The sequence below is a fragment of the Orcinus orca genome, chromosome 3 (assembly GCF_937001465.1).
Source record: "Orcinus orca chromosome 3, mOrcOrc1.1, whole genome shotgun sequence".
Classification (NCBI taxonomy): Eukaryota; Metazoa; Chordata; class Mammalia; order Artiodactyla; family Delphinidae; genus Orcinus; species Orcinus orca.
Genome location: NC_064561.1, coordinates 17,802,201 through 17,824,750, shown reverse-complemented (window position 1 = coordinate 17,824,750; position 22,550 = coordinate 17,802,201). Strand labels below are relative to the sequence as shown.

The following is a 22,550-nucleotide window of genomic DNA, read 5'->3' as shown; positions in this document are numbered from 1 at the left end:
ACTGGTCTGTAGTTTTCTTTTTTGTGACATGTATGTCTGGTTTTGGTGTCAGGGTGATGGTGGCCTCATAGAATGAGTTTGGGAGTGTTCTTCCCTCTGCTATATTTTGAAAGAGTTTGAGAAGGATAGGTGGTAGCTCTTCTCTAAATGTTTGATAGAATTCGCCTGTGAAGCCATCTGGTCCTGGGCTTTTGTTTGTCGGAAGATTTTTAATCACAGTTTCAATTTCAGTGCTTGTGATTGGTCTGTTCATATTTTCTATTTCTTCCTGGTTCAGTCTCGGAAGGAAGGTTGTGCATTTCTAGGAATTTGTCCATTTCTTTCAGGTTGTCCATTTTATTGGCATATAGTTGCTTGTAGTAATCTCTCATGATCCTTTGTATTTCTGCAGTGTCAGTTGTTACTTATCCTTTTTTATTTCTAATTCTATTGATTTGAGTCTTCTTCCTTTTTTTCTTGATGAGTCTGTCTAATGGTTTATCAATTTTGTTTGTCTTCTCAAAGAACCAGCTTTTACTTTTATTGATGTTTGCTACTGTTTCCTTCATTTCTTTTTCATTTATTTCTGATCTGACCTTTATGATTTCTTTCCTTCTGCTAACCTTGGATGTTTTTTGTTCTTCTTTCTCTAATTGCTTTAGGTGTAAGGTTAGGTTGTTTATTTGAGATTTTTCTTGTTTCTTGAGGTAGGATTGCACTGCTATAAACTTCCCTCTTAGAACTGCTTTTGCTGCATCCCATAGGTTTTGGGTCATCGTGTTTTCATTGTCATTTGTTTCTAGGTATTTTTTGATTTCCTCTTTGATTTCTTCAGTGACCTCTTGGTTGTTAAGTAGTGTATTGTTTAGCCTCCATGTGTTTGTATTTTTTTACAGATTTTTTTTTCCTGTAATTGATATCTAGTCTCATAGCGTTGTGGTCAGAAAAGATACTTGATACGATTTCAGTTTTCTTAAATTTACCAAGGTTGATTTGTGACCCAAGATATGATCTATCCTGGAGAATGTTCCATGAGCACTTGAGAAGAAAGTGTATTCTGTTGTTTTGGGATGGAATGTCCTATAAATATCAATTAAGTCCATCTTGTTTAATGTATCATTTAAAGCTTGTGTTTCCTTATTTATTTTCATTTTGGATGATCTCTCCAATGGTGAAAGTGGGGTGTTAAATCCCCTACTATGATTGTGTTACTGTTGATTTCCCCTTTTATGGCTGTTAATATTTGCCTTATGTATTGGGGTGCTTCTATATTGGGTGCATAGATATTTACAATTGTTATATCTTCTTCTTGGATTGACTTGATCATTATATAGTGTCCTTCCTTGTCTCTTATAACATGCTTCATTTTAAAGTCTATTTTATCTGATATGAGTATTGCTACTCCAGCTTTCTTTTGAATTGCATTTTCATGGAATATCTTTTTCCATCCCCTCACTTTCAGTCTGTATGTGTCCCTAGGTCTGAAGTGGGTCTCTTGTAGACAGCGTATATATGGGTCTTGTTTTTGTATCCATTCAGCCAGTCTGTGTCTTTTGGTTGGAGCATTTAATCCATTTACATTTAAGGTAATTATCGATATGTATGTTCCTATTACCATTTTCTTAATTGTTTTGGGTTTGTTTTTGTAGGTCTTTTCCTTTTCTTGTGTTTCCTGCCTAGAGAAGTTCCTTTAGCATTTGTTGTAAAGCTGGTTTGGTGGTGCTGAATTCTCTTAGATTTTGCTTGTCTGGAAATGTTTTAATTTCTCTGTCATATCTGAATGAGATCCTTGCTGGGTAGAGTAATCTTGGTTGTAGGTTTTTCCCTTTCATCACTTTAAATATGTCCTGCCACTCCCTTTTGGCTTGCAGAGTTTCTGCTGAAAGATCAGCTGTTAACCTTATGGGGATTCCCTTGTATGTTATTTGTTGTTTTTTCCCTTGCTGCTTTTAACATTTTTTCTTTGTATTTAATTTTTGATAGTTTGATTAATATGTGTCTTGGTGTGTTTCTCCTTGGATTTATCCTGTATGGGACTCTCTGCACTTCCTGGACTTGATTGAATATTTCCTATGTTAGGGAAGTTCTCAACTGTAATCCTTCAAATATTTTCTCCACTCCTTTCTTTTTCTCTTCTTCTTCTGGGACCCCTATAATTCGAATGTTGGTGCATTTAGTGTTGTCCCAGAGATCTCTGAAACTGTCCTCAATTCTTTTCATTCTTTTTCTTTATTCTGCTCTGTGGTAGTTATTTCCACTATTTTATCTTCCAGGTCACTTATTCATTCTTCTGCCTCAGTCATTCTGCCATGTTCTATCTGTTCTTGCTTCATATATTTTGAAACTCTGTTATTAGGTGAGTACACATTTAGGATGTTTATGTCCTCTTAATAAATGGACCCCTTTGTCATTATGAAATGCCCCTCTTTATCTACTCTGTCTGAGAATAATGTAGACACACCATCTTTCTTTCCTATTTTTCATCTTTTTACTTTGCCACTATTTGTGTCTTTATATTTAAATAGAGGGCTCTGTGTGGTTCTAGGTTTCTATCTAATCTGAAAATCTCTGCCTTTTCATTCGGTTGTTTAGACCATTTACACTTAATGTGATTATTGATATTTTTGGATTTATATCTACCACCTTGTTATTTACTTTTTATTTATTTCAGATGTTCTTTATCCTTTTATGTTCTTTTTCTGACTTATTTTGGATTAATTGGCTGTTTTTTAGTGATCCCGTTTTATCCTCTTTGTTGAGGTATTAGCTGTATTCCTGTTTTATGTTATTTTAGGGCTGGATTTAGGCGATTGGCTGTTTTTTAGTGATCCCATTTTATCCTCTTTGTTGATGTATTAGCTGTATTCCTGTTTTATGTTATTTTAGGGCTGGATTTAGGTGTAATAATATACATTGTATTACTTTTTTGTTGTTACCTAAAGCATTAAAACAATCTTGGTAACATAAAACAACACACATTTATTATTTTAGAGTTTCCATGAGTCAGTTTCCAGGGACAGGTTAGCTGGGTCCTTTCCTCAGAGTCTCAGAAGCCTGGGGTTGGAATCTCATCTGAACCTTAGGATCCCCTTCCAAGCTCATGTAGATGGTGGCAGAATTCATTTCCTTGCAGCTGTTGAACTCATAATGGCTTAGTTTCTCAAGGACATCAGGAGAGCTTCTGATGCGAGTCTCCGACTTCTAGACTTTTTTTTTTTAAGAACTCACCTGATTAGGTCAGGCTCACCCAGGAGCCTGACCTAATCTAGATTAGCTGTAAGCCAACTGATTAAGGTCCTTAATTAAATTTGTAAAATTCCCTTCACCTTTGCTGTGTAACATAACCTAATCATGGGAGTACCATCCATGACATTCATGGGTCTCACCCACACTCAAGGAGAAGGGATTACACAAGGCGTGTACACCAGGGGCTTGGGAATCTGAGGGGCCATCTTAGAATTCTTCCCACCACATCTTTAACTTAGCATAGTCTACCTTCAAGTGATACTATACTACTTCACATATGGTATGAGGACCTGATGCCAGTGTACTTCCATTCTCTCTCAGCCTTTGTGCTGGTATTTGTTTCTTAGAGTTGTGTAACAAAGTACTACAAACTGGGTTGGCTTAAAACAACAGAAATTTATTCTCTCATAGGGTAGAAGTCCAAAATCAAGGCATCAACAGGGCCATGCTTTCTCTGAAACCAATAGGAAAATCCTTCCTTGCCTCTTCCTAGCTTCTGGTGGTTTGCCAGAAATCTTTGACATTACTTGGCTTGAAGCTCCAATCTCCACCTTCATTGTCACATGATTTCCTCTCAGTGTGCCTGTGTCTTCAAATGGCCATCTTCTTTTAAGGATACGAGTCAAATTAGGGGCCCATCTGACTCTAGAATGACCTCATCTTAACTAATTAAATCTATAGTGACCCTATTTCCAAATAATGTTACATTCGGAGATACTAGGGGTTAGAAATTCAACATATCTTTTTTTGGGGGAAACAGTGAAACTCATAACAGTGCTGTTGTCATACATTGTATTTCTACATATTTATAAACCCCACACTACGTTATTTTTGCTTTGAACGGTCAATTACATTTTAAATATATTTAAAGGAAAAGAAAAAATGTCTTTATATCTACCCATATATTTCCCTTGTTTTTGCTTCTTTTATGTAGATCTGGGGTGGGACTGAGGCTGAGCAGGCTTGGTGTATCCCCAGGCAGCGGCCTCCTGACCACCAGTGACGAGAGGGGCAGAGTGGCCCCAAGCTGGGTGTGCAGCCCACCACGGCCACACATGCAGGGCACATGGGGCCCCTCCTCATCTCCTTTCTCTGCATTTAGGAATAGCCCTCTGGGTACTGCACGTCTCAGGCATTGTCTTAACAGTGATGGTTTCCTACATGGTGATCCCTCTTCATTTTTCTTTCCAGCTGAAATTAAGGGTTAATGAGAGGAAAGGGGCCCAGGCTGGACTTCAGGGAGCTGGAAATGTGCTGTTTCTCCACCTGGGTGCTGGTTGCACAGGTGTGTTCACTTTGGGAGAACTCACCTACCTGCACACTTCAAATGTGTGTACATTTCAGGATGTATGCTATACTTCATTAAAAAGTTAAAACACAAACAAGTAACAATAACTAAGGCTGAAAAAGAAGCTAAGGGCCCCAGGGGCTCTGCTTGTGGGAGTAAACTTGGCAGTCCTTTGGGCAGGAGCTGGGTCCTGGGCTGCTTGCTAGTGGCCAGCCTGGGGCGGGGGCTTAGCTCCCTGAGTGTATATGCAGGGACCTAGGACTCAAAGGGAATGACATCTGTGAAAGGACTCTGCCAACTGTAAAGAGCTGTGCACATGCCAGTGTGAACCCCCAAATGGCAGTTTGTATTCTGAGTATTTGGATCTTGGAGCTCATCTCAAAGAGCAGTGGTGGCAGCACTGGTTTTAGAAAAGAGTCGGCCTTGCAGCTGTTTGGTGTCTGAAGGCAGCAGCCGGGCCATCCCATATGCTGGCTTCTGCTTTGAGAAATGACTTGGAGTCAATCATCCCTGCTTTTTGTTAAACTCAAATGTGCCCTGCATGCTTCTGTGTGTTATTACCTCCTCAGACTAACAAGTGGCTGGAGAGAGAGGAATTGGCTGCCTTCCCCAAAGCTGCAGGCCCCAGCAAGCTGCCTCCCCCTGGCGTCTGCTGGGGGACCTGGAGCCACACTCCTCCTCCATCACCTGTCTGCTCTTTCCTTGTATTTCCTTTCTTTTTTCCCCAAAATGAAAACTCTCTGATGCTTCTTTGTAAGAGTAATACAAGCCATTGAAGGGGAAAATGTCAGAAATGCAGAAAGTGGTAAAGGAGAAACCAAAACCACTCACTAGCCTATTAAGGACAAGATAATCCCTCTCATCATTGACTGTGCTGGACTTTTTCTCTGGGTGCATGGAGGTATATTTTTCTTTTGCAAAGCTTCGCTCATTCTAAACATAGCCTGAATTATAACTGGCTTTTCTCACTCCTTAGCTGGCAGACATTCTCAGCATCTCTTGTGCTCCTCTGACTGCTGCATGGTATTCTGTTGAAGAAAGGGACCACCCTTCGCTTAACCAGTGCCTGTTGCCGGGTGCTGCACATGCTTAGCAGTGTGGTGAGCCTCCTTGCCCTTGGCAGGTGCTATTGATCGTTGCACTCTCCCTGGATAGGGTCTCAGAGTAATGGTTAAGGTCGAAGGTGAAGATCCATGCTAGCTTCTGCCTTCATACCACCCATCAGTTGCTCTGGAGCAGGTCCTCAAAACCTTGGGGCATCGCCTCATGCTGTCCTCTGCTCTCTGTATGGTTGGCCCACTGATCAGCCCTTCCTTCCTCCACTGTTCCACTCTGGGCTTCCCCCCACCCCTCCCACCTCTTCTTCCTACAGTCTCCCTCATCTCAGTCAAGTCACCCAGGTGGCCAGGTGCCAACCTGAGTAGCTGAGTGTCCTTTTCCATCAGCCACCCCCTTGCCATCCAAACATCTGCATGGCCTGTGGGTGTCAATTTCTTGATCTGTCCAGAATGCAGCCACTTCTCTCCACCCCCTGATTCCAGCTCATCCCACAATCATGCCCATTCTTCACCCAGTAGAGACCCACCAGGGCCATCCCACAACACTTGACCAAACCTACCTCTTCCCCATCCCGTGCCCCATGGTGAGGATTCTCGTCACCCGCTCTAGCCACAGCAGCCTCGCTCTTCTTGGCTTGCTCCCTCCTCTGGGCCTTGGCACTTGCTGCCCCCTACACAGCCCTTCCCCAACTCCCAGGATGTCCTTCCCATATCTGGTCCTTCCTGCCATTGAGTTCCAGGCCAGATGTCACCTTGGCACATCAGCCTGTGAGCTGGGGTCATTAGATCCATTTTACAGAAGAGAATATGAGAGGGAAGGTGACCTCCCCAGGAACTCACAGCTAAGGACCAAACCCACACCTGCCCTGGTCAGCCTATGTGTAAAGCCAATGCACTTCCCACAGTCCACGGTGGTGGTGTACTCCAAAAACATGCCTGTCTTGAGCGCCTGGGTCATTAAGGTTCTTTCTATTGCATGTGCAGAAACTCAGCTCAAGCAGACATAAGCACAAAAAGAGAATGTATTTGCATCTGTAAATAAAAAGCCCAGGGGTAGACTTCAGGCATGGCTAGATCTAGGACATGGTCTCAGGCTCTCTGCCTGTTGGCTCTTCTTTCTCCACATGGGCTTCTTTTATACGACGGGTCTCAGCAACCTTGCACTTACCTCCTGTCCTTTACTTTCCCTAAGCAGAAGACAGAGTCTCTGCTCCCAAGACATTTATCTGTCTGGTGGCCCACCCAAGTGACATGCCTACCCATGAATCTATCCCAAAGTCTGGAGGTAGAATGCACCGAGTGGCCGGGCCTGAATCTCATGCCCATCCCAAAGCACTGTAGGCCAAGCTAGTTCCTACCCCAAGTAGCCACTAGGGCCATGTGCCTTTAATACCACAGGCAAGAGAGAGAGGACAGAATGGGTTCTGTTGCCAGAAGGAGGAATAGATGCTGGGTAGGCAGAAGCCACAGAGGCCCGTGACCTTGGGCAGCTACAGCAGGGCCAAGTCTTGGTGTGGACCAGGAGGCGAGCTGGGGTCTTTCTCTTGCTTACTGCGCCCTAGCCTCACTTGGTCCATGTACTGCTGCAGCCTGGCCAGAGGGATAGTGCAGACACTCATCTGAGGGCCTTTGCTGGGGCTGCTGGAACTGAGAAGAGGTTAAAATGGAGCCAATTAACAGGCTGCTTCCTTAGGGAAACTGCTAGGTGAGCAGAGCATAAGCACTCAGTGAGTTCACCTTGAAATAAGTTACTAAGGCAGGCCAGCCCCTGCACCGAGTAGGAGGTGGGCCTGGAGAGGGAAGGGATCAGGGCTGCTGAGCCAGGGATATTATGTGCAGACAGCCCCAAAGACATCCTTTCCTAGGACGGATATTTCTGGAAGTAACTCCAGTTGCTCTATGGCCCTTAGACTAGCATCACCCTCACTGCCCCTTACCTGGCCACTCCTTCTCTCACTGAGGGTCTCACCCCACACATCTCGGTCCCCCACATGCTGGCAAAGTCACCATCCCTGGAAGCCCCTCTTCTCTGTAGCCCCCTCCTCCAGGAGCAGATTGGGGCCAGGAGGATACTCATGTGGGACTGGCCTCTGCCAGGCCCTGACAGCTGCCATCACCAGAACAGTGATGTTTTCATAGTGTCTGTGTCTTTTTTTGAAGAAAAGTATTAGTCCCAGAAAGCCAGGGCCCCCTGTCCCCGGAGCAGCATGGCCCATCTGCACAAGCAGTGATTCCTCCCTGCCACATCCTGGCAAGTCCTGGAGGTATGATAGGTGGTGCCTGGGCTGGCCTGGTGGCCTGTACAGAACCTGGAAGTCATTGTCCTGATGACAGGATTGGCAGCCACTTAGGACAGGTCTTTGCAAGATTAAAGCAGCACTCAGCATGGCTGGACCATTCACTGCCCTCCCAGGCCCTCCATGGACTGGAGACCACAGTGAAAGTGTGCTGAGGGGAGGGTGTGGCCTGTGTGACCTCTGCCTCAAGGGCCACCTGCTGCTGGAGGGTGTAGCCAGCTGGGGCCCAAAGACATGGGTCCCTCTGGGTCTCAGGCATGTCAAGGAGGCAGCTTCGTTCACCTAAGAGACCCCAAGATTTTAGAGGTCCTAAAATCCACCTCACCCAACAGCCATTGTCCTCAGGGACCAGCAATGCTGCCTCTTCAGGCTGGGCTGAGGATTGACTACAGCACTTGTTCACTATTCAGTCACTGTTATGTGTTGACATGTTTATTTTAATGCATTTTAAAAAGCACACAGCCAGTACATTAGACCTGTGAGTTCATAGATATTATTGGTAAGAATGATGCTAATTTTAAAATGTGAATTGATATAAAGAACATGATTAAGTGAATAGCTGTGCAGAGAGTAGTCAGACCCGGAAATATCATGAAATCGATCCTGTCATTCAACGAACGCTGAAATGAGCGGTTTCATGTTCTGAAGGTCCTGAGCCCGAGCCAGGCTCTTGGAGGGACCCAGGGGGCTGCACAGGGCAGGTGTGCATAGGGGGGCCCCACCCTTATCACCCTGCTGGTACCTGGCATATCGGTGTCCCTAGCCCTGTGAAAACTTCTCCTTCTGGTGGGTGTCCTCACTTCTCCAGCACTCCCTCTTGGGGATTCCATGCACTGACACATGTGGCCCAGGGCCCAGAATGGAGGAAGTGGGGTGAGCTGTGTTCTTGGTCACATGCCGTGCCATGGCCTGGCTCCCCCAGCTCCCCACACTGCAGCGGCAAGTCACTCAACCAGGGTCACCTCATGTGAAACAGGGAGGATGAGAGCAACGGCGTGGTGGGGGACAGAGACGATGAGGAATCCACCCAGTGGCTGAGCAGTGAGTCTGGGCTCCTGCTGTCGCTGTGATCCCTCTTACTGCTTCCACCATCACTACTGCTACTAGTAGAAGGACTGGTGAATCTGTCGGAGGGAAAACTGGCTGTCCCCTTTCTGCCAGGGCATTGTTGGGCTTTCTTAATACTCATGTGTTTATTTTCAAGGATGTGTGTGTTAACCGTCTTTGGGCTGTGAGTTTGGCGCGTCGCGGCTGGTTCACACCTGTATCCTCCTGTCCACAAGTGAGGCGGTGCACTGTATCCACTTTATTAGGAAGCTCTTAGGGGGATGGGACTTGCCTGAGGGCTCCCAGATGGGTGGTGGTCTGTGGGTCCCCACATCTGGGACTCCTCTAGGTGAAGAATCTGGCTGGTTGAGCATTGGAACCACCCAGGATGTCCACAAGCTGGGGCGAGGCCCAGGCATCTGCATTTTCCAGGAGCAACTCCAGTGACTTCCAGCCTCCCCCAGATGCTGAGGGCAGGGACAGATGTCCAGTGCCCACATCTGACCAAGATGGCCCTACCCCCAGTGTGGGAGGTCTCAGCCTCAGAGGCAGAGGCTCACGGCCTTCTGCAAAGGTGGCCATGGACAAGTGGCCTCTTACACAGGACTCAAGTTCTAACACCATTACCTCCTTTACTGTCTTTTAGGACAGTGGCTGGGGAGGCACTGATCTGCCTGGGCCCCTGGGGTTGACCATGTGCACTGGGGCAGCCTCTAGTGCCTGTGATCCGAGTAGCCCACCATCCAGCCTGGGCCTTTCCCCACATGAGCTGCCTGGGGTCTCTGTGTGGAGACCCTCCCAAGTCAGAATCAGTCCCGGCTGTGGGCTACCCCAGACCCATTTCAGAAGTCAATAAAAGCCCAATATCAATTTGAATCCCTGGAAGGGGTGGGGGCCATCTTGGTCCCCCCCTCAATCCAGCTGGGTGACCTAGCACAGGTCAGGCCCTTTCTCTGAGCCTCAGTTTCCCCTTCTGTGACAACCACAGAACCCCTTCTGTGTCCCCTGCAGGTGACAGTCAAACTGCTTTTCAGCAAGCCTGGAGGGAACCAGATTCACAATTGTGTTTGTGCACATGCTGCATGCTGTTGGCCGTGGACAAGGGCCCCAGTGGTCCAGAGGCTACAGCCCAGGATAGGGAGTGACTCAGAATGCCAAATGGAGCCACCAGCTACGGGGTTCAGACACACACATACATCCTCCCAGCCTCTCTGACAAGGGCCTTTTCTCTGTCTACTCGACATTCCTGAGAGAAGCCAGAGAAAAACAGTATGTTTCTTTGTTTTATTATAACACTGATGACTTCATCTTCCCTTGTCTTCCCAGAAAAGACAATGACGAATTTGTTAAAGTTCAGCTGTGAGAGCCTCTTCTTATAGCAAGAATGAGAAGTATTTAAAAGCAGCTTCTTGCTTCTCGGAGTTATTTTCAGATAAGTGGCCCTGCTGGGTGTCACTCAGGCCCTACTTCTCCAGTTCCTACCATCTGTGGGGGGAGGAGAAGAGGTGGGAAGTCCGCAGCGCCCTCCTAGTCATTCAGCTGCCCAACTCTCTGGGACCATCCCACAGGGTTTTTTTTTTTTTTTTTTTTTTTTGTGGTAAGTGGGCCTCTCACTGTTGTGGCCTCTCCCATTGTGGAGCACAGGCTCCGGACGTGCAGGCTTAGCGGCCATGGCTCACGGGCCCAGCCACTCCGTGGCACGTGGGATCTTCCTGGACTGGAGCACAAACCCGTGTCCCCTGCATCGGCAGGCGGACTCTCAACCACTGCGCCACCAGGGAAGCCCCATCCCACAGGTTTTAACTCCTTCCTGAAGATTTCCAAATTCAGGGAGAAATGAAATGATTTCTCTGTTCATTAAGATTTTCCAGACCCTTAACAGACATCTCTAACTAGAGGGAAACAGCCCCAGGGAGTGATGTCCATGTGGCTTCCACAGGTACAGTCAGTGTGAGGGTCTGGTCTCCAGTGTGCCCCAGGACAGCAGGACCCCTGCCCCAGGATCCCCTGAGGTGCCCAAATCCCAGGCGACCACAGAGGATTTAATCAGGCCAGGCAGAGCAGGGACAGGCGGCTGATGGGGACAGTGAGGTGGTAGCATCCCCGGGTAGAGGGACAGGTGCCAGGCGGGAGCACAGGCCTGATGTGGCTGGCTCTTCTGAGCTCTTGAGCGAAGGCAGAAATGCTGATTCTTATGAAAGCCCTTGTGTAAATAAGGTCAGCAAATTCACCGTTTAAAAGGGCAGGACACCTGGGCCTCTGCTTGTCAACCTCAGGTGACTTACCTGGAGTGACCATTGAGCTTGCACTTGGCCGGTGCCCGCCAAGACCAGTACCGGGGACAGAGAGGTGAACTGCACCCTCCCTGGCCATGAACAAGTAGGTGAGAGAGCCAGACAGGGAACGCAGGCCCTGCCCAGGGACATATGTGCCCAGAGGACTGTGCGAAGGGCATGGGAGCCCAGAAAGGGAGCTCTGGCCACCAGCGGAGGGGATTGAGTCAGGCTCCCTGGAGGAAAGGACAGCGGGTTGAACTTCAGCCTCTGCCATCCAAGAAGAGGGTACAGCAAGTGCAAAGGCCTGGAGGCAGGAAGGGGCCAGAGAGGTGGGAATGGAATGTTGGTGGGCAGGTGGGAGGGCTATAGGGTGAGAGGGCACACTTGTGGGGAGGAGATCCAGGTGGGCTCCAGCTCCACGGTGGGGCCTAGCAGGGATTCTAGAGAAAGGAGGAGGTGGGCCCAGTTCTTTTCAGGCTGGGGCAGGAAGGCCCTGGCTGGGCTTGACGGGAGGGTCTGAGAGGAGCCATTGGGCAGCAGCATCTGGGAATTGTGCACACCCCAGACCGTCCTGACTGCTGGGGATCCCTGCACCTCCATGCCCCCACTTCCTTAGCCACCTCGTGTTTCCTGGGGCCTGACCAGGATGGCATAAGGTGCACTTGGCCAGATCCTGAGGTCTGAGAGAGGCCAGGATAACACAAGTGGCAGTGGAAGGCCGGGCAGCCTGGGCCAGGGGCAGTTCCCACCTGAAGGAGGCAGGGGAGCAGGCTGGGATGGCCTCCCGGCCATCTGAGAACGATAGGATCCTGAGTGCCCCTTGTCAGAGAGTGGGCAGGACCACACCGATAGAGCACTGACTCTGCTCCTGACCCCAGTAGACCCACCTCAGGGTGGCTATTATCAGCGCACTTTATAGATGTGGAAACTGAGGCTCATACAGGGGAAGGGACTGTCCCAGTGCCAGACGGTGAGGAAGACCCCCCCCCCACCAGCGCGTAGCCCACAGGGCACGTCCCCAGGCCTCCCAGGCTTACCTCCCCAGACACTCTGAAACGAATCCCAGAAGCCACAGGGATAAAAAACAAAGGTTTTATTTTTGCCAACCATTTCCCATCCTTGAAAACACCTGAGAGGTGTTTGTCAGGAGGTGCGGGTGACTCATGCAGACACTTGGAGATGCAATTAGCTATTTTTGCCTCAAACTCCAAGGAGATATGGGCAGCGTCCCTGCAGGTGCGCAGGCAGCCGGGGCTGACCCACAGCGGGGAGTCAAGGCAGTGGGTGCCGAGCACAGTGGACTAGACATTCCAAAGGTTTTCAGCGTTAACAAAGACAAATCCCTCAGCCCAGAATGCTGGCTCTGGGTTTGCTGGGGTGTTGTCATCTCCAGGGTTATGTTGGGTTCCAGGGCCATGCAGGGTGGGGACCGTGGTCCTTGTTGATGTCCCCTTTCTTCCAGTCTTCAGTGTCTGAACATGAGGCTCCCCCTGCCCTGCCACCTCCAGGTGAGCAGGCCCCAGGGCCCATGACCTCCTAGATGGCTCACACCTTCTATATTCACCTGAGGCCGCCTTCGGAGCTCAGCTGTGGAAGCTGAAAGTCCCAGGCTCTTGCAACTCAGAAGCCACAAAACCTGAGCTGAGAATGGTTTTCCTTCCCTGTAGCCCACTGGGTACTCCCTCCCCAAGGAGGTTAAAGAGGTGAGGATCCCACTCCTGGGCTGGAGGAGGGCCCCAGGATGCCTAGGATGGGGGCCATGGCCTGTGTCTCAAGGTGTGGCCCCTGCACCTGGAACCAGGACCATGGCCTTCTGACCCAGGCTGTCGCCAACTCTCTGGGACTCAAGGGCCCCAATTTGGAGCGGCTCTACAGTGCTTATGAGAGCCAGTGCTTATGTCCAGCCTCTCGCTGGACAGGGGCCACAGAGGGGTGATCCTGACCCCACCCACTGGAGGGAGACACACACATCATAGCCTGAGGTGAGGCAGGGAGCCAAGAGCAGGGGGCCCAGCCTCGGGGCAGCTCCCACAGCTACCACCATGTTCAGGACTCAGCTCTGATGATGCGGGGAGCAAGAGAGGGACATGATCTAGCTGCCGGTGCAGCCCCTTTGGCTGCAGCACAGAGAGGGGCTCAGCTGAGGGCTGGGGCCACAGGAGCCATCAGGAGGTTCGACAGGAGAGAAACCTGGGGACAGCTGACTCTGGTCAGTCACAGGAGGGTGGTGAGCCTGACTGGGGTGGTGGCCTCCAAGGGGACGAGGTGGCTGGGCCTGGGCAGGGCAGGCAGGGCTGTGCCTCTCCGCTGGTGGGTAGCAGTATCTAAAAGAATCTCAGCTGAGGAACAGTTAGCGCTTTCATTCCTGGGTCCTTGATTCACACATCTCAGTGACAAATGTGTTTTTCACACAGTCTGATATTCATTGTCTGTGATAAATAAGACACTTGTTTTCCCCTCACAAAACAAGCCACACTCCTCCCTGGCAGCTGTCGCCTGGCTGGCCAGCCCCATGAAGCAGCATGGTCACCACTGTCAGCCTCAGCCCCTGGCCAGGCACCACTAAGCACTTTCTCTGCCCTCCTCTGTCTGGTGTTGCATCCAGTCACCGCCTAGTGACGGTTGTTCGTTTGTTCATTCATTCATTCATTCATTCATTCAGCAAGTGCTGGCTGAGCCCTGGTCCAGATGTTGGGGGTGCAGCCATGAATAGGACTAACAAAGCTGTGCCCCCAAGGAGCTCACGGTCCCATGGGGAGAACAGGAGACAAATAAGACACTCGATAGCTTCATGCCACAGGAATATGAAATGATGTCCAGGGTGGAGAATAACTGGGCAGTGAATGCCATGTGGACCTGCAGTCAGGGAAGGCTCTGATGGGGGATGAGAGGGAGGCATCCGGGAGGAAGGGTGTTCCCAGTGGGGAACAGCAAGCACAGAGCCCCGAGGCAAGAATGAGTGCAGTGTGTGCAAGGAGAGAATTTAGGACGAGGTTGGAGTGGTGGGCTTGGAGCCCAGTCGGGGGGACCTCATGGGCCATGAGAAGGACTTTAGAGGAGGGCCCAGCCATGTCATGGGATGTAGCCGGGGATGGTTCTGACCAAGTTCCAGTGCTGTCCTGGGCGCAGTTGCTCACAACCTTTCCATGCTTATGTGGGCTTACCATCCCCATTGTTCATGGGGGGAAACTCAGGCTCAGGGAGGAGTCCACACACACCCTTGCAGCTTATGCCCACCTGCCACCCGCTCCCCCTGTCGCAGCCTACCAGCCCTTCCCAAGTCTGTCTCTATAACCCCAGCTGCTCAGAGGACCCTTTCTTTACTCTGTTCCTCTAGTGGCCGCCTCCAAATGCATTTGGCCCCAGCCCCCTATGTACTGCATTTTTTTTTTTTTTTTTTTTTTTTTGTGGTACGCAGGCCTCTCACTGTTGTGATCTCTCCTGTTGCAGAGCACAGGCTCCGGACACACAGGCTTAGCGGCCATGGCTCACGGGCCTAGCCGCTCCATGGCATGTGGGATCTTCCCGGACCGGGGCATGAACCCGTGTCTCCTGCATTGGCAGGCGGACTCTCAACCACTGCGCCACCAGGGAAGCCCTCTACTGCATTTTTGAAGGCTTCTTCCAGGAGGGAACACTGCAGCTGGACCTTCAAGAGGAACAGAAGACGGGTCCTCTAAAATGGAGGAAACAGTTGAAAACCCGACTCAGTGGTGGGAGTGTGGATGCATGTTTGGGGCACAGCAGGCAGGCAGATACTGGTGTAGTCTTGCTTACTATTTTTTATAAAATCAACTCATTTATTAAAATGAAAGTATTCTGTAGTGAAATTTTACATTCCTATCTAAATCACCAGTATCAATTGAAAGTGACCATAAAATTAATGTAATGAAAACAAACATTATTGATTTTTAAAAAGAATGAAACTACAAAATGTAATATAAGCACCAGCTTTCGGGTTCTAGGATAGTATAAGCATACTCCATCCTATCTCTCCCACTGCAGCTTAAAATCTAACAGTACACATGGAGCAGCTAGAGGACTTTGAAAACTGAATAATAGCAGGCAGATTGGGGAAGAAAATCAGAATTTGAAGTACCACCTAACTGGCAGTGAGTTTACCATTTTTCCTCCACTGGTGTTCGCTAGCCTGAACTCAGGGCAGCCTGAAACCTAAAAGGGACATCAACACTGGCACAGAGAGCTTCAGGAGACACCCACTGGTTCTGGCTCAAGGAGCAAGTGAGAGGCCTCTTATTTCTGAGAGAGCAGGAAAATCCATTTAAAAAATCTTTTCTGTGCTCTTTTATACTCTAGCTCACAAGCAATCCCACAAGACCATTTCTTGGATCCCGCAAGAACCTAAAACTCTGAGGAAGGGGAACCTTTCTCTCTGAGCAGAGGAGCTGTTGCCCCACTGAAGACAGGGTGAACTTGCCACTTTTCTATCTCTCTCTGTCCTCCTACCACTTAGCCATGGATGCAGGCATAGTCATAGGAAGTGCATAGCAGAACGGGGGTAAGTAAAGCCCTAGCTTTCTGCCTTGAAGACCAAAAAAAGGGAGCCCCGGGAGACTGGAAAATACCATAGATTGTAGAAAGGGAGGAGGTCAGAAAAGCAATCTCATAAAGTTGTTTATGAACTCCTGGGCTCATACCCAAGCCGCACATGTGGGGATCTGACCCTAAAGAGCACATCATAGGCTTTGATAACTAAAGTACAAAATAAGACTATTGCCCACATCTCAGATTAGCCACTGCATGACATACAGATTTGAACATCAACTCAATGGCTTTGAAAATAAAACTAACATTAAAATCACAACCCCATCAGAACAAGCCCAACTTTTGGAACAAGCCCAACTGGATCAATTGCCTGCTAAAACAGAAACATAAATATTCTCCATGGGATTTTTTAAAGAACAAGAATTTGTAAACATAGTATTCAAAATGTCTAGAACACCATCCAAAATTACTTGAGATGTGAAGAACTAGGAAAATCTCAACTCACATGGGAAAAGACAATGAATAGATGCCAATGCTAAGATGAATCTTAGCAAATTCAAATTATCTGACAAAGACTTTAAAGCAGCTATTATAAAAATGCTCCAACAAGTAAGGGCAAACACTCTTGAAACAAATGGAAAGATAGAAAATGTCAGCAAAGAAATAAGAGATGTAAAGAACCAAATGGAAATCTTAGAACTGAAAAATGCAATAACCCAAATCTAGAAACTCACTGGAAGGGCTCAGTAACAGAATGGAAATGAGAGAGAATGATCAGTGATACTGAAGGTAGTTCAATAGAAATTATCCAGTCTGAACAACAGAGAGAAATTGAAAGAAAAATTAACAGAGCTTCAGGCATCTATGGAATAATAGCAAAACGTCTAACAGTTATGTCACTGGAGTCCCAAAAGGGTGGGAGAAAAAGTGTAATGCAGAAAAAGTATTTGAAGAAATAATGGCTGAAAACGTCTCAATTTAATCAAAGATATAAATCCACATATTCAAGAAACCCAAAACAAGGTGAATCCCAAACAAAATAAAACACAAAGAAATTCATGCCCAGACACATCATAATCAAACCACTGAAAACTAAACACAAAGAAAAAAATCTTAAAAGCAGCCAAGAGAAATGATGCTTTACTTAGAAGGGAAGAGTGAGTCAAATGACTGTGGACTTCTCATTAGAAACCATAGAGGTCAAATAATTGGAACAACATTTTTTAACGTGCTGAAAGAAAAGGACTGTCAACCCACAATTCTAGATCCATTGAAAAGATCCTTCAGGAATGAAGATGTTATAAGAAACACTCAGCTGAAAGGAAACTAAGAATTTATTGCCAACAGACCTGCTCTTTTGCATTGCTAAAGGAAGTTGCTCTGGTAGAAGGGAAATGATACCAGAAGGGCACTTATAACATCAGGAATGAAAGAATAGTAACAGAAATGATAAATACCTGTATAAATACAACAGACTATTCTCCCTTTGAATTTTTAAAATATGTTTGGTGGTTGAAAACAAAGATGATAACATTGTCAGATGTTGTTTTCAGTGTATGTAGATGTAACATATAAGATGCTTACAATATAGAGGAGAGAGGGTAAAGCACCCTAGTTGTGGCTAAGTTTTCTATATTTCACTTGAAGTGGTAAAAAATATTGATTCTAAATAGACTATGAAAAGTACCTACAAGCATACCTCATTTTATTGCACTTTGTAGTTACTGCATTTTTTATGAATTGAAGGCTTGTGGAAACTCTGTGTCAAGCAATTTTTCCAACAGCATTTGCTCACTTTGTGTCTCTGCAGTATATTTTGTTAATTCTCACAATATTCCAAACTATTTCATTATTACTATAATTGTTAGGGTGGTCTGTGATCAATGATCTTTGACGTTACTACCGTAATTGTTTTGAGGCACCACGAACAGCACCCATAAAGACAACAAATTTAATCAATACATGTGTGTTCCGACTGCTCCACCAACAGGCCATTCCCCTGTCTCTCTCCCTCTCCTCCAGCCTCCCTATTCCCTGAAACACAACAGTATTGAAATTAGGCCAATTACAACCTTACAAGGTCCTCTAAGTGTTCAATAAAAGGAAGAATCACATGCCTCTCACTTTAAATCAAAAGCTAGAAATGATTACGCTTAGTGAGAAAGGTATGTCAAAAGCCAAGATAGGCCGAAAGCTAGATCTCTTGTGCCAAACAGGCAAGTAGTGAATGCAAAGGGAAGGTTCCTGAAGGAAATGAAAAGTGCTACTCCAGTGAACACACGAATGATACAAAAGTGAAACAGCATTATTGCTAATATGGAGAAAGTTTTTGTGTTCTGGAGAGAAGATCAAACCAGCCACAACATTCCCTTAAGCCAAAGCCTAATCCAGAGAAAGGCCCTAACTCTCTTCAATTATGTGAAGGCTGAGAGAGGTGAGGAAGCTGCAGAAGAAAAGTTTGAAGCTAGCAGAGGTTGGTTTATGAAGTTTAAGGAAAGACACCATCTCCTTAACATAAAAGTGCAAGGTAAAGCAGCAAGTGCTGAAGAAGAAGCTCCAGCAAGCTATCCAGGAGATCTAGCTAAGATAATGAATAAAGGTGGCTACACTAAGCAACAGATTTTTAATATAGCTTTATATTGGAAGAAGGTGCCATCTAGGACTTTAATAGCTGGAGAGGACAAGTCAGTGCCTAGCTTCAAAGCTTCAAAGAGTAGGAGAAATCTCTCATTAGGGGCTAATGCTAACTTTACGATAAAGCCAGTGCTCATTTACCACCCCTCAAATCCTTGAGCCCTTAAGAATTATGCAAAATCTACTACAGAACTGCAGACGCAGAACTGCAGATACAGAGTGCTGACTGTAAAGTTAAATGTGGATTTTTGAGTGCATGGAGGGTCAGCACTGCTAACCCCTGCATTGTTCCAGGGTCAACTGTATAATGACATAGATAGGTTCAAAGAAAAAGAATGGGAAAGGATATACCATGAAAATACTAATCAAAAGAAACCTAGAGTAGCAATATTAATAACAGAATGAACTCCAGAAAATCACCAAAGAGGGATGTTACATGATGATGAGGGTCATTTGCAAAGTGTACATAACAGTCCTAAATGTGCATGCTTCTAAAAGCAGAGCATCAAAATACATGAAGCAAAACTGACAGAACTGAAAGGCAAAATAGACAAATCCACAAATATAGTTAGGGACTTCAACACTTCTCTCTCACTAATCATGAGAACTAGTAGACAGAAATCAGCAAGGATACAGAACCAAACAATGCCATCAACCAACTGGATCTAATTGACATTTATACAACACTTGACCCAACAACAGCAGAATACACATTTTTTTCAAATGCACATGGAGTATTCACCAAGATAGACTATGTCGGATTATAAAACACACCTTAACAAATATAAAAACATTGCATTAATACAAAATATGTCTTCTGACCATAAAGGAATTAGATTGGAAATCAAGTATAGAAGAACAGAATAATCTCCAAACACTTAGAAATAAAACAACACATTTCTAAATAATTCGTAGGTAAGAGGGGCAGTCTCAAGGGAAATTAGAAAATATTTTTAACTGAATGAGAATGAAAATACAGCATATCAAAATTTGTGGGATATGCCTCAAACAGTACTGTAAAAAGAAATTGATAGCATTAAATTCTCACATTAGAAGGGAAGAAAAGTCTTAAATAATAATTAAAACTTTCACCTTAAGACACCAGAAAAAGAAGAGCAAGATAGACTCAAAGCAGACAGAAGAAGGAAGGAAATAATAAAGATAAATGTAGAAATCAATGACATTAAAAACATACTGTGGGGCTTCCCTGGTGGTGCAGTGGTTGAGAGTCCGCCTGCCAATGCAGGGGACACGGGTTCGTGCCCCGGTCCGGGAAGATCCCACGTGCCGTGGAGCGGCTGGGCCCATGAGCCATGGCCGCTGAGCCTGCGTGTCCGGAGCCTGTGCTCTGCAACAGGAGAGGCCACAACAGTGAGAGGCCTGCGTACCACACACACACAAAAAAAATACATACTGTGCTCATGGACTGGAACAATCAACATAGTAAAGTTACCAGTTCTCCCCAAATTAATCTACAGATTTGCTACAGTTCCAGTCAAAATCCCAGCAGGGGTTTTTGTAGATACAGACAAGGTCATTCTAAAATGTATATGGAAAGGCAAAGGAACCAGAATAGTTTAACACACCAAAATATTAGTAAAATCATAAATCTATTTATGACAATGCATGCCTGTAAAAAGTTCCTTAATGAGATAAGGGGAGCTGATCATCAAATGTCACTAATGAAATGCTGTTTGGCTTTGAGTTGCTCAGGGTGACATAGAGGAGATCTAAGTCCAGAGGACAGTTCTGTTTTTGGCTCTGAGAATCTGAGACACCCACCGGGGTCTGCTCTGCATGGTGGCATGTGGACTGGGAATCCTCCAGGCTGGCAGCCAGAGCTTTGACCTGTAGTGCGAGTGTCCCCTCTCCAGTCCTCAGTTTCTCCATCTCCTGGTCCAGCTGGATTCTTGCCCGGCACTTTGAGACTCAGGGATGAATTTCCAGCCTCTGTGTGGGACCTCTGTGGCCCTGAAAGATGGAGGGATCCGGTGTCTAGAGGCATGCAAAAATCATCCTGATTTTCAGAAAGAAGGCAGGACCTGTGAGCAGGAAGCTGTTGACTTTGGACAGTGCTCTTGCCCCTGTGCAGACCAGAGCTAGACAAGGTCAGGTACCTTCCCACTCCAGTCCCCTTAGTTCAGTGAGGAAATGAGGCCCAGAGAAGGGAAGCATTCTGTCTCAGGCTATACAACAGGTCAGTGGCCAGATAGGACCAGGCTCTAATAGCCATCTATCTGCTCACTCATTTCTTCGTTTAAATATGTTTTGGGGTAACTACCATGTGCCTAAGCACAGTCCAGGCACTGGGGATGCTTCAGTGGACGTGAGAGACCATGTTCCAGGGCTCCTGATCTTGTGGGGAAACAGAGGAGAAATAAGCAAACAAACAGACATGAGAATTTCAGTAGGTATCAAAGACTATGAGAAAATAGCCCTGGTGATGCAATGTCTAGGGGCCTCCAAAGGAGGTCTGCATGATGTGATATGAGATCTGGTGTGTGTTTCTCCTTTACTCTCACACTCACGACACCCCCAGCACCAGCTGGGTGTCCTACAATTCAAATTTGTTTCCTAAACACTCTTCTCAAGAAGCTACTGGAGGATGAGCTCCATTGAAATGAAAGAATAAACCAGAAAAGAAGAAGACATGAGCTGCAGAAAGAAGGAGACCCCACACAATAGAAATGACAAGGGAATCATCCTTTGGAGGATGGTGAAAATGATTCCAGGATAGCAGCTCTGCACCACATGTGGAGGGCAACTGAGCCACACTGCATCAGGGCAACCCAAGAAACAAACTGTCATCATTAAGACCCCCCGCTTCCATCAGGCCATCTTCTTAACCCAAGGACAGAACACCCAGGACAACTTGGGCCAGCTTCTCATCAGTACTTGGCTTGTCTTGACCATGTGCTAATGAGGGTCTCTCCCCTCAGGCTCTGCTGAAGACATGCATATCACTCACAGAAGTTTCCAGCTTTCCCCTGAGAGTGGGAGGTAGACCACAGTGGGCTCAAATATAGAAAGGACAGAGCAGCCCACTTTCACTGACCGGACTTCTGCTGCATGTCCAGTGCCTGGTCTACACCCCAGTCTTGCCAGGCACCCAACTGTGGAGAGCCCAGTGTTTCCCAAGACTCACTCGTGACCTTGCTCATGAGTTCCCCAGAAAGGGCCTTGTCACCTCCCAGAGAAGCGGAAGTCAGACCAAGACTGCTCCACTCACCTCCTCCTGGAGCCTCTGCCCAGCAGGGACAGTGCTGCCCGCTCCTTGCATGGCTGGTGTGTGCTTGCCCTTCAATTTCAAGACTAAGAAGTATGTTTCTTGGGATAGATACACAGGTAGACCTATAAAGAAAAGCAAGGGAACAATTAGCACAAAAGTCAGAATGGTTATTGCCTAGAGGTTAGGGAGTAAGGAGTGGATTCATCAGGGAAAGTACGTAAGGGATTTTAAGGTACTGGTAATTCTCTTTTTCTTAGCCTGGGTAGCAGTTCACAGATGTTCATTCATATTGTTTTAATAATAATAAAAATAATTCTTATTTAAATTATAGGTGTGTTCATAGAATCTTTTGTGTTTAGGTTTTTTTTTAAGTGAAGAGAGGAAAAAGTATCAAGGGAACGTCTCTCTGTGGTGGTCGCCAAGCAAGGCCCCATATTTACTCTGATTGGATAACCTGGGTCCCTCACTCAGGGGTGAGAGGAGAGGATGCTTCATTTTCATTTGCCAGGACCCAGTTTACCACCCGCCCCAAGCCCACCTAAGCAGGATTCCAGCCAGTGGGGAGAAGTGGTTCCTGGAAGTAAGGAAGCATGGCAGTTGGAAGGGTAAAACAAAACCCCTTCACTGTGGTTTGGGGGAGCAACTGGGCAGTATAGTTTGATTCGCTTGTAAGGACTGGTGTCTTTCAGCCCAGTCTTGCTCCTTCTAGAAGTGTGTCCTCAGGAAACAATCAAGGATGTGGACCAAGAGTAAGGGACTGACTGGATGGATTATGGAGCGAGAGAGAGACCAATTTTCCCTCTTTGAAGAGCTCTGTATTACTTACTGACCTGTGGTGGGTCTTGGTGCTTTCAACCTGCACTCAACAGATTGCCTGCAAGCTGGGCCCTAGGATCTCAGAAACCCGAGCTTCCCAAGATATGGAAGCAGCAGGCTCTGTCAGCAGGAGCTGAGGGCCATATGGAGCACAAAAATAACCCATGCCAGTCC

At 46.8% G+C, this 22,550-nt stretch overlaps 1 protein-coding gene and 1 long non-coding RNA gene across 10 annotated transcripts in view; both read left to right on the top strand.

Moving 5' to 3' along the window:
• Nucleotides 1-22,550, top strand: part of RASGEF1C (RasGEF domain family member 1C) — a 97,404-nt gene that overhangs the window by 26,253 nt on the left and 48,601 nt on the right. The gene's annotated exons all lie outside the window — the stretch shown is intronic.
• Nucleotides 5,981-21,888, top strand: LOC125963917 (uncharacterized). The gene is made up of 2 exons (XR_007476361.1): nucleotides 5,981-9,165; nucleotides 20,871-21,888. It is a non-coding gene; the product is annotated as an uncharacterized LOC125963917 (long non-coding RNA).